This window comes from Symsagittifera roscoffensis, chromosome 8 (genome assembly GCF_963678635.1).
Source record: "Symsagittifera roscoffensis chromosome 8, txSymRosc1.1, whole genome shotgun sequence".
NCBI lineage: Eukaryota > Metazoa > Xenacoelomorpha > Acoela > Convolutidae > Symsagittifera > Symsagittifera roscoffensis.
Window position 1 is genome coordinate 15,598,009 of NC_087069.1, and position 17,724 is coordinate 15,615,732.

Here is a 17,724-nt window from a genome sequence, read left to right on the forward strand (position 1 = left end):
GCACAGACATGATCTGGATTAGCGTGCAGACTCCATCACAACCTCTTCAACAGTTGACAATTCCCGAAACTCAGGAATTGACACCTATTCAGACAGGAACTCGAGCTCGGGATCAGAACTGTCAGAACTAGCGATCCGCACACTACTAGTGGAAACTCGTGCAAGGGATCTGGACAGAGAGGTGTACCAGGATTCTGACAGTGATCGCTACCTGATACCAAGCGAAAGAGTCCTTGACAACGCAGCGGATGATTTGGAGACAATAGCGGTATCGAAACGTTCGATAAGTCTGTTGCCACAAAAAGAGGTAGTCAGGACTGATCTTCAGCCGTTCAAGCAAGAAACATAGCCACTGGCGAAGATTTGGTGCGTTAAGATGGAAGAAGACACACACCAGCCCAACGAGCTGAATATTCAGATGAGGGTCATGAAGACGTACTTGAAGGCGAGATACAGACTCTCGGATCTTCTAAGGGCGCAGAGAAATGATCGCATGACAAGCAACCTGAAAAGGTGGATCGAGAATGGTTCTCCGGATGAAGGGGACCTCGAGGAAGACAGTTACCGTATCCTGAGACAGTACTTCATGCAGAAGGAGGGAAGGTTATATTTGAACAAGGACGGGATTGTGGCTTGCAAGAGAAGAGAAGAAGACAGAGTCCTATACAAGTATAACGCGATAGTGATGCCGCAACTCTATCAGACAGAACTATTATTCAGGTCGCAAGATCAGATGGGCCATCAGGGGATCGACAAAGTATATCAGAGGATCCTGAAGCGCTTCGAGTGGCCTGGAATGAAAAAGGCAAGCGAGAAGTGGGTAACAGCATGTCTGTCATGCCAACAGGTCAAGGATTCAAGGAAGTTGCGATTTCCTTTACAATCAATCGAGTCGTCTGAATTCAACCAGGTGGTGCAGATAGATCATCAAAAGATATGCATGACAGACAGTGGTTGTAATCAGGTGTTGGTCATGATAGATCATTTCACGAAGTATGCAGAGGCCGTGCCCTGCATAACTGCCTCGGCGGAAGAGACATGCGACCACCTGATCAATACGTGGATAGCGAGACATGGTTTTTTGATGACGTTTCAATCGGACAATGGAACAGCTTTCGTAGGAGAGCTTACAAAAGAGCTTATGAGACGCTCACAGGTTACTCAGGCTCACTCCACGGCATACCACCCCCAGACGAATGGCTTAGTGGAAAGACAGAATAGGACGTTAGTGTCGATGCTGATAGTACATTGTTCCAGGTACATGACCGACTGGGACAGATTTTTTCCACAGGTGATTGGAGCCTATAATAGCACGCAACACTCCACCACTGGAGTTAGTCTACACATGATGCTGACTGGACACGAGAAGTCTTTACCCTTAACCTTCTTCTACCCAGAGTATGAGGGGAAGAAAACGTCTCCACAGGTCTACGTGGGGGATGTGATCAGACGTCAACCGGAGTTGAACGATTTATGTAGACGAAATACTCAGCAAGCACAGGCAAGGCAGAGGAAAAAATTCTACAAGAAAGCAGCTGGTGCAAAAGCTTACAAGGTGGGAGATTACGTATGGGTATTTCAAAACGTTATACCACCGAAAGGAACGAAAAAGCTCCTAAAAAATTGGAAAGGGCCCTTCATGATTACGGAAGTGCATCAGAAGGGACGCTTTTACAGACTGAGTACTGGCCGAGCCGCTCATTACCAAAACATTAAGCCACACAATCCATCGACAGAAGACTGGTGTATACCTGCAGACATGGAAGAAGGGATTATCTAACGATGGATCCTGCTTGTGAGGTCAACGAGAAGGGCACCAGGGAGAAGAACGATGGAAACGAAGTCGTGGAGGAAGGAACGAATACACCGCTGGACCTGGATCCAAACGAGGTGATCGAAGCGGACGATGAAACCTTACCCTATGCAGAGGAGGATTGGCAGGTGGTGGTTCACGATGCAGACTCGTCAGAGTGACGGGACAAGACCCAGAAAGAAATATAACCCTTACGGTGACGACTTTGTAGTGGATAGGATAGATCTGAAGAAGATAGTGGAAGAAGTAGTGGGTCTAGAAGAAATAACTGTGTCACAAGACATTGACATAGTCGATGATCACGATGATGAGTGGGTCGACGACCGGTCGAAACCAGAGGTAGAATTCGACGACGAGCAACAGCAGTCACATGAACAAGACTTGACGAACCTGCGTGTCTTAGAATGGCTGAACGAAGTGACGTCGGACCCAGAGGAGACCAGTGTCACGATTCAAGTAGTAGATCGTGAAAGCATAAAATACTTGAAGACCGATCGCGATGATCCTTCCTGGGCTGCTCAGGAAGGGCGATCACTCGTTCCGGCCTCCAATGTTGATTTGATACCCGGTATGCGATCGACGGGGACGTCGATGGATATTTTTGTCCGGGGAGTGGGGGTAGGACTTACCCACACTGAAAACTTGATAATAAAAAAGTTAAGAGTAGCAAGAGCAACAGGAGACTTAGAAGCAGAAACAGGCGAAGAACCTAAGAAACCTGACATAGGGAGGGTAGTTGAGTCATATGTTAACTTACCGAATGAATATTCAAGTAACATAATACTAACAGACAGTGATTTTATACTCACAAAAAGAAAATGTGCGATAGCAATCACAGCAGACATGAGTTTTAGGACAGCGTTAGCGGCAGATTTTAAGAGAGAATATAAAAACATAGAGTTCCTATGGAAGCAAAGACTAGGGATAGGGGGCGTAGCGGCCTTACCTCCGGCGGCGTCACAGATACCGGGAAAATACCTATGCTTCTCGGTAACGAGGGCGACGGAGAAGCAGCACGTGGACCCAGAGAACCTAGTCTTGTCCTTGACGAGATTGAGGGACTTCCTCGTAGAAATGGACGTGAAGGAGCTTTCGCTTCCAGTGTACGACCCGAACAGAGGACGACTGCACCCTCGAGAACTGAACGCGCTGGTACACGTGATATTCTCTGATACTAATATACAAGTATATTTACATAAGAAGTATTACTTAAGTATAGGCTGAGTGACGGGCGTGAGGGTATTAAGCTAAAGACTAAGTTGTATGTAATGTGTGATCTGCGTGTTATGTTATGTTATGTGTTATGTTATTAAGATCTTGGGTAAGAAGGGGTTAGTGACGATGAACAACTGAATGACGATCTTAGGAATAGACCCAAAGTTTGGACTGTCCAATCTTAGGTCGATTTCCAAAATTTAAGAGACTGATTGATTTTATTAAATTTTAGTAGAAAAATCTTTTTACCTGACTGTTTTTAAGTAAATTTTAACGATATCCGTTAAGGTGAAACTGACAAGTGTGATATTCGTGACTTCTTTTCTAGATCCTGCTTGATTGTTTAATTGCTCACTTGAGTCAAAACTTTGAAATCAAATCAATTCAAATCGAATCTGAAGAACAGTATGGAGAATTTCAATTGGGATGAATTGATGGACCTGGCAAAGGCATATGTAGGACCGATGATAGATGCGATCTATCGTCGGCTAATGGATCGAGACTTCGCTCTGGAGGACCCAGAGGTAGTCATGTTGCTGACCGCCCTGATCAACATCTTGGGGCATGACAACCGTGGGGACCGCCCCACGGAAGTCCTATTGATTGCAGCATATGGAGAGAGGGGAGTACTAGACCGCCCGAACATGAGAGTGATGAGGTGGAGAAACGGGGCTCTCTCAGGGATTGACTTGGCGAATGAGCCTGGATTGGGAAGTTCTAGGTTTTACTAACCAGGAGAAATGCCTATGCCCTCCAAGCCCAAACCTGGGCTGACGAGAATGCATCAGGAGATGAACAGCGAGGCTGCCTCGTCTGGTTCACCACTGAGAGCAGCTGTGCCACCAAAGAGGGTGAAAGTAGAACAAAAGGTTCAGACGAATCAAACCATGCAAGATCTGGATGGGATAAAAGACGAACTGGAAAGGACGAAGAGGGAGCCGGACAAGATGACCAAAACTATGCTCAGTACGGAGGAAGATAGGGACATATGGAAGAGATTGTTCGAAGACTGCAACAAAAAGCAGGGTCAAGAAATTGAGCGCTTGAGGCAGGACTACAAGGAGCGATCGGAACGGATGGCGTTGACAACGGCCGTGGAGAAGGTGATACCTGCAAGGAGTATTCCTCGTGGGCAGTCCCCGATGCAGCTCTTGACGCCTCGAGAAATGAGTCAGACAACGGAGACACGGCTTCCGACAGCAACAGATCGAGTGACAACCCCGGACCCTAGTGACACTTTGGGTGACCCCGTCGTGGAACAAACGGTGAGGAAGCTGACAGAGACAGCTGGACGACTGGTCGCCAACAAGAATGCGCCAGGTTCCGGGGTGACTGCAACCTATGGGACGATCGACGACACGGGCAGAGTACGACTCTCCCAGACCGTGATCAGACAGGGAATAAGTGACGTGACGCCACTAATGGGGAGCTCGAAGGCCCTAGAGAGAAGAATACAGAAGATGCCAGCGAAGAAAGTGTCTCGTGTAATAGACGTACAAAAGAACAATCAATTGAGATATAACTTCACGGGAGTTCCGGAGACAGATCCGAGAGATTGCTTCAATCGAGCGACTTGGAATTCGGCAGTAAACCTGCAACAACCGCCACTGGGGACATCACATCTGATACTGGGAGACAGCTTGGTCAGAGTACTATCGAATTTGAGGACCTCTTGGGTCACCACGGTGATGGCCTTCGGAGGCGCGACTATAGTCCAGTTATATCGAATGGTGGAGCTAATGAATCAAGGTAGGATCCCCAATGTGATGATCCTGGTTGGGACGAATGACATCTCTAGAGGTTCGGATGAGCAGGAAGCACTATGGGTATCAATGATGGTGTGCTTATTTACTACTCTCTGGCAGAAATTCAACTGCGCGGTACTGACCGTTTGCACTGTGCCAATGAACACAAGGAGCTTGACAGCAGCAGGGAGAAGGCACAACGAAGAATTCGTCAGGTGGAATAACATCTTGAGGAATCTCGCAAGTCGGAACGCCGGATGAATAATCCTCATGGACATCGAACATGAGTTGAGAGCTATGGATCAGGCTAGACTGACCACGGACGACATCCACTTCGATAGTATAGAAGGACAGGCTTGGTTGAATCGAGTTTTCCAAGAGCGGTTGGATGAGTTAGAAGCAGAACTCTTTGACACAGGAGTGCTGAAGGAGGAAGGAACATCGAGTGACACGGTGATTACCACCTTTGTGCCTCCTAGCCTGGAAACTCGCTTGGGGACGGTCCCGGCTGTCACGAACTACAGACAACAGAGCTCCAGCGAACCAGGTCAAAGGACAGACGTTCAGGATTGATTGGGAGAAGCGCTGGTGAGGAGGACCATTCATCCTAGGAGAAGAATAGGGCCAGTCAACCCAATGGAAGAGGCAACTGGCACGTCCAGATCAGACACGAGATCGGAGACGACAAGTACCAGTCGAGAGGAGAGACGCCCGAATAGAGGCTCATTGATGTGGTCAAGACCCATACCGTCTCTCTGGCATATGTACAAGGATGAACTAATGAAGCTGGATCTCCAGAGGGTGAGCTTCATCGAGGACGCCAGGAGGATGCTGAATGGAGCGAGGCTATCCGTCAGTAGACTGTACTCGATAACAGGCGTAGACTGGTTAAAAGCCGCTGGCATAAATTTCAGCTCCACGACGGCCTTGAGGTTTGCTGACCTAGAGGGACTGCCCTCTAATAACACGATGGGACCAGTCAACGCAAGACCATTGCAGGACGTGAGGTTGAATCATGATGAAGGGAACCGAGAAGAGAGACCTGGAAGATTTTTGGTGACAAGGGCGCCGATCGGACAACATGTGAATATGTTCAGGCAGTTGAGCTCACCCGAAGGTCATGTGAAAGATAGAATATAACCAAAACAAGTCGGTCAAGATGGTGACGTCCAAAGGTACGGCGAATTGAAAGCGATAAAGAAAGATGAGACCATCTTTGCCGCGTACGACAAAGCAGAAATGAGGAAGGCCAATATTATGATAGCAGCGAATTCAGATTTCGTGTACCCTTCTAAGTCTCTGTTTTGGCCGGATGTCATAATGTTGGCAGCGGTCGACCTGGACCTACTGCAAGCCGTATCTCTGGCCATAGGGTTACGAAGACAGACGGACATGAACTCAGTCACGATCGTGTTTGCTGGCATCAGTGACCACTTAGACAGTAGAGGTTTTCTGAGCCGACTCAGAGATCCTGCAATGGCAGAAAATGCAGTGTGGCCAGCGATAAAGGATATCCTGGAGTCAATGGGTGAAGTGGTGGATGCGACGAAGGAGGGGTCGTTCAATAAGGTGACACCGAGAGTAGTATTCGCGCTATCTCCGGGGTATGCATGTCTCCCGAATGGATTGAAATTCGTGTATGCGATCGTGACCTTGCTTTCGAAAGAGAAATTTGATGCAATCATATCAGCCCCAAATCGCATGATAGAGATGGAGAACCTGAGACCACTCTGCGGTGTGTTCAGATATCTCGAACGCGATGAGAGGATTCAAGGACCATGCGCTGCACATGTTAGTGTTGGATGAGGTGCTGGGGTTGGATTTGTCCAACTTCAGTCGACAGCTCAAACTTAAACCGGGAATAGAAGACGACCATCGAGTAGTCACAGCGATGTCAAACGACTTATGGTTCCGAGCAATGGAAGTAACAGGTGAAAGCGCGAGAAGGAAGAATTCACAGGAGACTAGAGCTCATTTGGAGGCGATGGTTTTGAGAACCAAACCGGAAGCCAATCAATGGTTACATCTAAGTCCTCGAGTAGCGGCATTGGGTGCAGATGCTTTTGAGCAAGGCCCTATAACGATGAAGAAAATTCATGCCTTCTTGTTAAAGGAGGTAAACCTAGCGAAAATGCTGAAGAAAAGACGGCTGAGTTTGTGAACAGAATGTGCCAGATTACCTTGGAAACCTAAGTGAAGGGGGGAAGAAGGCTTTGAACGAACAGATAGCATGCTGGAAGGGCTGGGAGGCGGATGGACTGCGTCCTTCTTGGCGAAAGTTTACCCGAAAGTCTCTCATTACTTGATAAAGGAATTCCTCCAAGAGGTAGTGGAAATATCGACTGTGGAGCTACTAGCTTTGTCCGTGACGTTTATAGCTGAGAGTTTCGTGAAGGGACCGGCCGTACTGCTCACCGAAGGAATTCAGAACCTGCGGTTAGATGGACTTCTAACGTTGATTCCGATCACTCACGGAAACTTGGGAGGAGTAATAAAACTGACACGTTGTCCAGAGCAGATGAAGGAAAGGGTGAGAAAATTGGACATGAAGAAAGCCACGGACTCGTGGAATAAGATAAGAGACCTGAGACACACTCTTATCCAACATGCCCCTACTAACCGATCTGTGCTTGGGAATGAGGACTGATCCCTTAGCGTTGATCAGAGGAGCTACGGAGTTTGTGACAGTGATCTATGGACCAGCAGTCACATTTGCGTTCCCTGATGTCAAGGTGGAGGCGTACAGGAGGTCGGTGCTGCACCTGAACCTCATTTCAGCAGTGGACGGTAGTGCGCTGAACTGGTGTGAGCAGCACGTGTTGCGGGAGCTCATGGGCGAAGATCTGTTATTTGCGAAGATATCAGAGCCGGAAATGATGGTAATCAATTTTGACGATCACTTCCGTGATTGCATGGGAGAAGTAGAAAGAGGACACATCGAGGTGTTTCCGAAGCTTTTGAATCTGAGACCCTATGATAAAACGTATGGTGAGATAACCAGAGTGCCTCTCCTCACTGCAGCATATCACAAAGTGAGAGAAGAGACGAAGGATTGGGGTGATTACGAGAAGCTGCCGGAAAAAATCCCCGAATTCCCTCTGATAAGAAGGATGTTGCTCGGAGCAGTCACCGTGGTACAAAATCCTAGGTTGAGAGCATTTGAAACCAATGAAAGGAGAATAGGGAATTTCGTGGGAACGATGGATCCATACTTTGTGGGGAGAAATGCCGCCGTGTTACAATACACACGATTTGCCTATACGGATTAAGCGACGAGAAGGTGAATAAGCAACGCCGCGACTCCCAAGCCTGGAAGATTTGATGAGGAATGGGCGGGATTAGGCTTAGCGCCTATGAAGATGAGAGGCAGGACCGAACTGTCTGAGGCCTCCTTGATCCTGACTAGTGTGAAACCGGAATTGAAAGTAGGAGGAACATTGCAGGCGAGAACCTTCTTAGCACCCTTCGGCTGCGAGGAAATCAAAGTGGTCCATGGAGAAGAGGAAGATGGATCAGCTGGCACACTGATCATACCGAAATTTCCGAAAGGGGCCGACAATGAAAAGCAAGGGCCCTCAAGCTCGAAGAAGGATATGTCAGAAGGAGATGACGGACAGGGAGGAAGCCGCCGTCATGAGGAAGAACCCTTGCAGCAAGATGCAAGTCAAGCTGGTGGGTAAGACGACAGGGCATCGACAGGAGGAGTATCCAGCCTGGATTTCAATATCTTCAGTGATCTTGAGAAAGACGCGGATACGTTGGAGACGACTGAGCAAGCGGATGAATGCATTTAGGCACTGAAGCCTGCGTCAGCCTTAATGGAAATAAAACGGAATTTGCCGGAGAGCAGCTCTCCTGGCAATTCGAGAAATAACGAACAAAGAATCCTCATGGAATCACCTAGAAGAAGAAGAATAGAGGGCTCAGCCAGAGTACCTTTCTTGGGAACGTTGCCCGAAGAAGAGTGAGAAGTACATCATTGAGACCATGAAAGTAGGACGGGATGCAGATTGGACAGAGTGGCGTTCATGGAGGAAGTCTGAACAGTGGTTCAGAGCTATGGGACACAGTCCATTTTGAAAACAGGTCTCAACCGACAATTGATGCGGGAAGTCCTTGATAAACTTGATGAGTGTGAAGGGAGATTGAGTGAGTTGTTGATTGACTCAGCCACTGATGAAAGTGAAGCGAACTCTCCCATCAAGATGACACCGCAGGATGGTAAAGAAGAGGTGGTGTATCTGTCAAGAACCAGCAGGGGAACGATGCGATCGAAATTGGTGATTGATAAGATCAATGAGATGAAGATGAAGTTAGGCAGCAAGGTGATGCCGAGGAGAGTAGGAAAGACGAAGGTGGATTCGGAGATATCTATGAAAGCTGTCAATTCAGCGAAACGAAAACGAGTCAAAGAAGCCATGGACATGGGACAGGGTGATGACCGATTGCCTGGCACTGGCAGAATGTTGACTGACGTAGCGATGGTGCAACACATTCTCATGGCAGGATTAAAATCAGCCAAATACAAGACCAAGAGAAGTGACCGCACTCTGACTTGAGCAACGTTAGAAATGGAGATACTCGGCCAATGTGGAGAGAGTAACCCTACAAAATTTCAAACCGTCTCCCATGAACCATGGAAACGGAAGCGTCGCAGGACAGATATCCCAGTGGAATATAACCGACTCACAGTGTCGGAAACTGTATTGATTGATGAGCGCGCCGGAGATGATGTAATACAGAAACTCGGCCAGAGGACACTTAATTGCTCTGGAAAACTAAAGTGCTATAGAGGGTTATTTCGAGACAATGGCACGAACAGAATGTTAACCGATGTAGCGATGGTGCCACCCATTCTCATGGCAGGAATAAAGTCAACAGGTTACAAATCCAGAAGGAGTGACCGCACTCTGACTGGAGCAACCTTAGAAATGGAAATACTTAGCCAATGTGGAGAAAGCACGATGAAAGACTTTAAACCACCTCCCATGAACCACGGAAAAGGAAGTGTCGCAGGACAACTAGTACCAGTGGAATATAACCGACTGACAGTGTCGGAGACTGTGTCAATAGATGAACCTGCCGGTGGATACATGGAGATGTTACAATACCGAAACGCGGCTAGAGGGTATGTGAAGACGATATGGCCATGCAAGGTTATCTAAAGAAGATGTTGCGAGGCACCACCCTCAAGCAGAAGGCGTATGGAACTTTAGCGTCATCCGAGATGCAGGCGGAAACGATCGAGCAGTTAGTGAGCCTTCCATGGAAAGCAGTGGTGTTGAAGTACTTCGAAGAGGAAATGAGGACTGCGCCGAGAATACACGCTCTCATGGCAGTACCCTACGTAAGAACCGAATTACAACTGAGGTTCGCGTAGTGCATGATGGGATTAACTCGCGGGGAATATGACTCAGAAGAAAGGAAAAGGTCAAAAGAAGAGAAAGTTTTCCTTATGACGAGCCTGAGGGATCTGATAACCCAAGAGGGAGCAGCAGTAGCGTGCGCAAAGCGGAGAGATGCTCTCTGTTTCATTCGATTCCTGATAGAGCCGATTTCAGTACCAGCATTGAACACCTGTGTCAAGATGCTGAGGGAGGGCGATGAACGAGCAAAAGCCTTACTATTGCTAGCACTGCTGGAAATGCATCAAAGCAAGCCGATGAGGGTGAATATGAAAGAACCTGAGGAGTTAGAGCCCATGAGAAAGATAGACGAGATCAGGAGATTTTCAAACTAGGAGCTGAGACTCACTAAAGAATATATGGGGGCACTACCGAAATCCAGTGAGTACTGTGAACCGATCAAGAAGAAGTCATACAGCTGCGTGTCCGGAACCATAGGGATAGCGTACAACCCTTTCCTGAGTGAAGACATACGCGATTGCTTCTTCGATTACGAGCAGGCAGTGTTGCTAAGATTCTGCACGTCGAGAATTGTAAGAATTAGGAGCGCTAATAATCCACAGACCAAATTGGGACTGGTCTTGGAAGAAGAGGTGACTGCACCTTCCGTACCAAAATCCGACAGTAGAGTGGAGTTTGGGTTGGGATTCTCAGATGAACTACTGAGAACGAGCTTGATGGTAGTGTGGGAACTGATGAGACCATCATGGTGTCCTAGTCCCAATGCTGACTCGATATTACGGGCGACACAAGACGTGCAGGGGGAATTGAACGCAGATTGTAACCTGCGTGACCTGAATATCCTATATAATGTGATGATAACAGCCTCTAGGAGCAACGGGGAAGACAAAGTGGAGTTGCCGGACTGGGGACCAGAAGACTGGGTTAAACCTGGTAGCTGTCTGGCGGAAGTCTGTGGACTAGAAGGTCACGTGTGTGGAGGTCTGGATTGTGTGAAAACCCAAGATAGACAACACAAGCAATTGACGATATTGTTTGGGAATGTCGTGATGAAAGCAAGAACGGAAACGGAGCTGATCTCAGATTGCCATGGAGGAACCGAGGTGAATCTAGTTACTGCACTAGGATTCTACAGCATGTTTGGTTCTCTAGAGTCACTATTGAATCTAGAACAGAAACATGAGATGGTCACAGCCATCAGTGTAGAAGTGTTCCTAGGAGTTCTGCAAACTGAGCAAAAATACATAGGAAAATGGAGGGAAGCGATCGAGACGGAAATTAACATCAGACATAGTGAGTCTTTTTGTAGACCATCAGGAGCACGATATTTGGTGCGATCGACATTGGCTCCAATGTGCAAGAGCAGATACCCGGTACATTTCGTAGCTGTGGATGTAAAGAGTACACGAGAACGATCGTGGATCAAGCCTTCTCAGTGCCAAAGTGTGTGAGACTAACGAGAATGTCCAAAAATCTTACGAGTTGCTATGTAAAATGTTCTCAGCGGTTCCAGAGAGGACAAAAGAGGAGTTGGAATTGATACTGGGAAGGAAGTTCATGGGATATGTGAGTGGGAACTTCAGTGACTTTGAAAGACAGAAACAGAGAGGATCAACCGTTACAGATTACAATACAGTAGACGAGAATGATGAAGTCCACCGAGTGATGATGGAAGTGGAAGCATTACTGGAAGCTTCGGGAAAACGTAATTGGAGGAGCATCATGTTGACACATGACGAGTTTCCTTGCCACTGCTTGCTGCAGACCTGGTGGTATCACAAGCGTAGTAACCTGGTGTTGATCTGGGACTCTGGAGAGCTGCTCTCCATGGGTTTACCAGACTCATCACGGCCCATAACGATAGTGATAGTGGGAGTTATGATGGCGATACGATGGCTGGAGGCTCATGTGAGAGAGAACAATAGACAGGAGGCACCAACGAGAGAACAGTTGCAGATATTGGATTGTCTAAAAGATTTAGATCTTTTTGAGACGATGTGCAAGATTCTATACATTCCGATGGAAGTGAAAAAGATATGGGCGAGAAGACGATTGATGCCATGGTTCAGAGCTAACATGACTGCATGGTTGTACGAATATGCCAAAAAGCATATGTCAAAGCACGGCAGAGTGTACAGTGGATATCAGCTGGACATTTGAGCAGGAGCTTTCAAGCGAGCTTTCGTGACTCATCGGAATGCAGTGACCACCGCTGTAAAAAGAATTTCCAGGACGAGTGAAAGGAGAAGGAAGAGATCTAACGTGGATCCCCTACCTTGTTGCAAACAGAGGGTAGAAGAGCAAAACTGTTGGAGGACTGCTTCCAACAGCGTCAGGATAGCTAACGATGTATTGCAAGACACAGAAACTGAGAGTGCAGAGTCAGTGTCACAGGAGGAAGAGATGGAACATTGACAAACGGTCGAAAGAACAAGAGGCAAAAAAGAAGGAAAATTAGAAGAATTTAGAAGTTTTAGAACTTCTAAACGACGAAAGAAGAAGAAAAAAACGGAGTGACGAAGAAGAAGAAAACCAAAACTCGAATTGTTTTATGTGTGTGAAAGAACTCAAGTGAGAAGCTAAGCAACCATGTTGTAATTGAAAACTGAAACATTTAGATCAGATTTGAACATTAAAGAATTTGTTGCATTTATAAATTTGCATTTTGTTTTTAGTTTGTGGCTTTAGAGACACTTACTTACTATTTATTTAGAAAGGCTTGAGTAAAGAGTATATTTAAATATTCCAGCCTGCATGACTCTTTTTAATCAACTAGGAGAACTGATCACTTTGTGGTGATATGAAAGGCTTGGGTAGTCTTTCGAAGAGGGAGGTTGTTTCATTGTTCTTTCTAACCCCAGAGTTTCTTAGTTTTAATATTCAGGACAATAACAAGCAAGATTTCCGAAGGGAAGGAGCATAGTAGGATAGTTTTAGCTTGTTGGTTGGCAGGTCTGTCCAACAAAACCAACATATTTCAAAAATCTAGGAGAAAAAGTTTTAATCAGGGCATTGACAATGGAAGTCAGAAAAGATGTTTTTATCTTAGGTCATATCCTCAATGTGCAGATTAATGAAGAAATTTGAAGGCTATAGTGATGTAGTATGATGCCATTTATATTCTGCAGTGAGTCGATATGACGCGTATAAAAGTATTTACAAATTTACAAATTTACAACGCGTAGTTTACAAATTTCTTGCATTTTGTAAATTCCGTTCGATGACACTGTACCTATTTTACGAACATTGCGAGATTCAATGAGGACATTGGCCGGACTGTCCGGGGAGTATGTGACATTCGACCAGAATGGACCAAAATGCAGATTCAACAGATTCGAAATTTTAGCAGCTAATCTTCCGAATTGACGGTTTTAAGAGATTAACAACATTATTGGGACGATTAGTCAAACGGTGAAGATCAAGATAGTCTGGTATTTTGAAATTTTAAAAATTCGAATCATGACGTCATATTTCTGAGAAACGTCAGAAACGGCCATTTTGGCAGAAAACCGGAATAAAAACACAACAGCATTAGTTGCGATAGCGATAACGACGAGAATTGTGATTGGAAAACAACAACAGATTGCAGAAGTAGCAGAAACCGTTCCGAGTTGCAACTATTGTGTCGCTACAATAGTTGCAAGGCCGTTGCGAACAATGGTGAATGGTGGAAGACAGCCTTCCGGAAGGAAGATAAGGGTCTTATTTCCCCGGATTCGAGAAATCGGAGGGGTCTTGGGACTGGAACTTTTATCATCTTATACAAACTGTTAGCTTCCCTATTAAGTCCTGAATTGAATTTAATTAACATCTGAATTCAATCTGCTAAGATGAGAAGCTAGGAGTTGGGGGAAAGGGTTGATCCATCTTCGATGGAGATGGTGATTTTTATCTACTGAACAAAAACAATAATAATTCAATAAATAGTAGTAGCCCTGTTTTTGGGAGTGGCCTCGTGGTCTGGGGGTACTGGGACCCGGCCATGAGCTCGCTATTTCTGCATGTAATCTAGTTAATTTGAGTGTTTTGACTGAAGCCGAAAGCAGTAAAGTTTTTGTCGACCCGATGTTAGAAAGACCACCGAAAGTACTGGCTTGGTGGAGACGGTGAAAAGCATGTGGAGCTCTGTTTAGACGTTGGCCAGTCGTCTTAGAACCTAGCTTTACTTTCCGTCGATATGTATCTTCCGGGCGAATGTACTGAAATAACCAATTCGAGTACAGATGTCCTGTTCCCGACAGAGAACTGTAACAGTCGCCTACTTCGGTCACACATGAGGTTCAAGAAAAACAGGCCCAATAACCATTGGCTCAAGAGTCAGGGACACTATCTCTTGTGTTTTTCCACCTCGAACGGTCGGAGCCAATTCGGTTCGCTTGCGACATGAGACCAAAAACCCGTTACAGCTTAAAAGCCACTACCAAAATACCCCCACTCTAGAAAATAAGAACGTCCTCATACTTAGGTCTTAAAATACCCAAAATACACGAACGCCGTTAAAAACAGGGTCGGAACAATCCGCACAGTTACTTTTACTTTTTATTAGACAGTGGAACTTTGATCCATTTCAGATGGATCAACCTAAAACTCTCCTTACCTCAATATAACAATCATAAAACGTACTCAAGAAAACTAAATTGGGTACTTACATACCAGCACACTCAAGAATTGGAGTAACTAAATTAATCAGCAACTCTAGCATTAAAGGGAATTAAGTTCTAACTCAAGAAGTTTGTAATTAACGAATTCCAGCAAAGGAAATGAGTTTTGACTCGAGAATTGAGTTTTGGGATTGGACCATTGGGATACCCCAGCAGTCCACCTTTCCTCTGAGGTTTCACTCTGGTTCAACTCGAATAACTGTATTCTTCTTCTGTAATCTTTCCTTCTCCTATTTCAGGATACGACGGCTCTACTCGTGTTTGTTTTGTATCTGGAAATTGCGAATAGCAATTTCCAGCTGCTTTTTTCAAGTAATTTTCCGCGTTTTTTTATCGATTGCTCTGATCTTCTTTTTCTGAGATTTTTATTTTTCGCGAGAAAGTTGAGCAACAGGCTCAACTCGAATTTTTGAAAAATTAAATTTCCTCCCAAAATTACGTAGTTCGTATTCCTGAAGGTCAAACTTCCAAATATGACCGACTGGCACATACTCCCCGGACTCAAGATCGATGTCCTCATTGCGTGTTGCCGCCTGCCAGTGAGTCCCCAGAAAACCGAGTGTTGCTCAAGATACAGTGCCAGTGGTCATTTACAGAAGTTTGCAGCAGACTTAAGTTTATCTACTTCGCAAAAATCACCACTATATAAAATTGTCACACTATTGCTGAACAGCAATCAAAATTTTTATATACCTGCAACTTAAATATCCGCTTTTGAAGCTTGTGATTAAAATTTCTTTTGTCCCATCCAATCAGGAAATTGTCATGCAACATTTTGATTTATATAATAACTATTGTATATTAATAACAATACTTTGTTTCGTTAAAATTTCTTTTTCGTGACCTCGGATTTCATCCGAGTTCTCACTCGAGCCCCTTCCTTTCCCTCTCAAGACTCAAGAAACCCACATTGAGCTCACTGCTCACTTCGTATTCCTAGCCTTCGAAGTGCTAGGACCTGATGAATTTGAAACTGTGATCTGCTTTAGTAGCGCCTCCTCACTATCGGAGCTGATCACAATTTCTTCCCATGCTCTCAATTGTTCAAAGGATCGCATCCACTCCTTCTGCTCCTGCAACTTCGTTGCCTGATTCGGTAAACCTTTCGTTTTCAATTCTCTGTTCAAGCAAAAGAAATTGTGCAGGCTCAAGCTCACGTTCTTCGCCAAGTCTTTCTCCAGTATCGACTATCTTGCTTTGGTATTATCTATAGACACCCTACCGACTCTTTTCCAACCTGTTGTGATCGCATTTCGATGGGTCAGCAGAGGTCTCTTGAAGGCTTCCGGACCTATGTCCGCCAGGAACTGTCGATGTTCCTTTTGGTATTTCTGCATGTGATCCTTCGTCGCTATGTACAACCAAGATGTCAACGTCGCTCGAAATCACGGAAAAAACCTTATGCGGCTCCATACGTGCCTGACTTCCATTGGTATGGCGAATACCTTGCATACAATGTCAAACAACTCAAGTGTCCTGCTGTAATCTATAGCGTATATCGATTCCGCCGTTGGTGTCTTCGACTCCCTATACTTCGTTACATTTTCTTCGATCCATCGTAACGCCAACATCGTACTTACTACCAAGATGGTCACCTTCTGCTGATGATCGGGTAACCCGATTGACCAAATTTCTTCTACATCCCACACTAAACAAAGGTTTGTATGCTCCGGGTACCACACTGTCTGTGCCAAGCAGTGGCATGGGCATTCCCCATGTGTAATTTCTATGCTTCGGAGATTGCGTTCTCCCGAGGCTTCCAACAGAGCCTCCAGTTCCATCAATTTCTCTTGCATCATATCATCCTCCTCCGGCGCTGGGACACTATTCATCGGCTTACCCTTGGCATTCTGTCTCTCAAAATCACTCCTGTTTTCGTCTCCTAAGCTCAAGAGTTCTTCTCCCCAGATCTCACTCAAGTCATCTCTTTGTGCCCCTGGCACCGTTCCCAGGATCTTCCTCAACAGTCTGTGTGAATGATGCGACATTCGAGCCAGCCGTACGCACTTGGGTACCAGGAAGGCCTTATCCACTAGTATCCTTTGACTGGATACTTCCACCATTGCCATGTGCAATGGATAAGGGCTCCCAGACACGTTGGCCATTACTGATCCCACCAAGGACTTTGCATTTACAGGCAGGCCACCAGCTTCGCTCACTGGAAATCCCATCTCCGCCTCTAGACCAATTTTCCATCCTCTGATATGTTTCTGGGTAGTTTGCAACGCCTCTGGCCACGACTCCACGCTCAACACCGTCACCAAATGGTGTTCAGACTCCAGCATCTCCAGTGATTGCAGACTACACATTCTAGAGAAGAACCCCATCGCCGTTGCTATATTCACTGTAGCGTTCGTATAGCACTCAGCCATTATCTGCCCCTCGCTCTTCACTCTTTCTGTTATGTCACCAAACCAAGTGACTAGGTCTTTTCCCATAAAAGATTGTTTTCTGACACATGATCGTCCATCACAGGTGTGCCCTCCGCCTCCGCACGTCAAGTCAAGACAGCTACCAGGTTCCAACTTCTTTACTGATCCCAGCTTACTCGTTGCTTCGCCCGACTCTTCACTCTGTGGTAGGATCAATTTGTGAATCACGTCCAACGTTCCCAGATCCTCATCTTTTGTTGGTGTTAGCCTCACTTGTTCCGTGACATCTTCAATCAAGCTCGCATGGGGATTTTGACACCAGGAAGGTCTCAGCATTTTCCAAACCGTTCCCAAATTCGTAGTCATCCTGCCATTTCCATTCCCCATCCTCAATTCTACTCTTTTGCTCGAGCGCGGCACGCTTATCACCCTTGGTGTCGCCTCAAGTAGCAGGCCTAGATTCGGTTTCTCCCTTTCCATTGAATCGATTACGATTATCTTCTCCGTCCAAAATTTCAAGAGCTCCGCCACCTCGTGATTCCTGTAAGCGCT

The 17,724-nt window shown here is 46.0% G+C and overlaps 1 protein-coding gene across 1 annotated transcript in view; it reads right to left on the reverse strand.

Moving 5' to 3' along the window:
- The window catches only part of LOC134853372 (reticulon-1-A-like), a 129,543-nt gene that overhangs the window by 24,451 nt on the left and 87,368 nt on the right, over nt 1–17,724 (reverse strand). The window lies entirely within an intron of this gene.